Here is a 1,673-nt window from a genome sequence, read left to right on the forward strand (position 1 = left end):
AGATTAAAGTAAAAGCACAAGCTTCGTCAGCAAGGTAAGAATCAACAAGATCAATGTGGCAGAGAAAACATTTTTATCATTTCAGCAGGTAAAATAACATCAGATTAATGAAGTCTGTGTTTTCTTTCTTTTGTTTTCATACAGAATAATTGATATCATCATAAGTGGGCCCTTGAATATCAGCAACCACAGGATCACAAATGGCGATTTTGCCATTAGGTGGACACCCATCACGGACGAACTGGGAAATTATTTCTCAATCTGCTTTGCTGTTGAAGCCATGGCAGGGTGAGCTCAGAGTTGAGAGATCAGGAAAGCTACAAAAAATAAGGGACTACAAAAAATAAGGAACTTATCAAACTGCCAAGATTTTTAGTATAAGGAATAATTAGTTGAATAGTTAAGTCAGAGGAAAACGTGTATCTATTTTTTTAAGACTGGACAGTCTGGTTTCAGTCTTAGCAAGGTCACTCCAAAGAAAGAGGAGGCAGCATGCCATCAGTAACCACTTACTCCTGCTAAACTCCTGCCTTTAGCTAGATAGCTCAGTTAGCTGTGCAGTAAGTGGTCCTGACTAGGAGCTTGCAAAGGTATTACAAGATAGGACAGGCTGGAGCTAGCTGGTTAGCATGCTAACTTCAGTAGCAGTGTTGGAGCTCGTTACTTAAAAAAGTAATATATTACACATTACACATTACTCTCAGAAATAGTAATGCCTTACATTACATGATTACTCCTTGAACAAAATAATTAGTTACATTATTCGTTACATTACTCGTTACATTCATGTTGCTCCACGGTTCCTTAGCAACAAGCTTTGTGTGTGTTTGCTGTCTGTGTAGATGCTTCGTTAAGTTTGAGGTAGTGTTAGCAGCGGTGGAGAGAAGTTTCCAACACGGGCAAAGTGTGCACCTTACAGTCAAATTATTTTCCTTACATTCAACAAATTCAAAGTAATGTTTGTATCTCCAACTGTCAAAAGTGGCTTTACACAGCGGGCGGTCTCCAGGCAAGTTGCATGCAGCAGCATGTTCTGCTCGTGTTGTTGATGCTGCCATTGTTATCCCATCTTCCCTTGCGGGTGGTGACTAACCAATCAGGGATGGTAAAAGAGATCTTGTGCCAAACCCCAACCAATCACTGTTCCATTATCGACAGCCCCCCTCCCCCTCCCCCTTGTGTGTGATGCGTGCGACTAGCAATGTAACGTAAGGAACGAGCCTGGCGAACTGTAATGTGATTACTACGTTCAGAACACTAATGCCTTACACTACTCGTTACTGACAAAAGTAATGTGATTACAGTAACACCCAACCCTGTTCAGTAGATATCTCTGCAAGACAACACATAGACATATCTGACAAAGTGTAACAACTGTTATTTCTTCACATTCCGTTGATAACTTAAATTTTTTCAAACGTTTAAAACCAAAATTCTTACACATTATACTTATATTATACTTACATATTACTGCAGACTTTAACAGTGATAAAATCGGCCAAGCTGAATGAGTAACAGACATGAACCTCCTCAGTTAAAATGTTGTAACGGTGTTTACTGATGCTTTCCAGGTCTAGCATCTACCAGTCTGAGATGAGGTGTGTTGTGGTGGACGTTGTGGATCAGAAAGGTGAGTTAAAGCGTTACTTTAACATCAACATTTTGTACTGTAA

General features: G+C 39.7%; 1 long non-coding RNA gene across 1 annotated transcript in view; it reads left to right on the forward strand.

Annotated features, from left to right (window-relative positions):
• LOC115580763 (uncharacterized) overlaps window positions 1-1,629 on the forward strand; it is a 2,132-nt gene extending 503 nt beyond the window's left edge. The window contains exons 2-4 of the long non-coding RNA XR_003983926.1: window positions 1-34; window positions 145-288; window positions 1,572-1,629. The exon at window positions 1-34 is cut by the window's left edge and continues 108 nt beyond it. This is a non-coding gene — a long non-coding RNA (uncharacterized LOC115580763). The remainder of the gene's footprint in view (window positions 35-144; window positions 289-1,571) is intronic.
• Window positions 1,630-1,673: the final 44 nt, after the last annotated feature.

The sequence above is a fragment of the Sparus aurata genome, chromosome 4 (assembly GCF_900880675.1).
Source record: "Sparus aurata chromosome 4, fSpaAur1.1, whole genome shotgun sequence".
Classification (NCBI taxonomy): domain Eukaryota; kingdom Metazoa; phylum Chordata; class Actinopteri; order Spariformes; family Sparidae; genus Sparus; species Sparus aurata.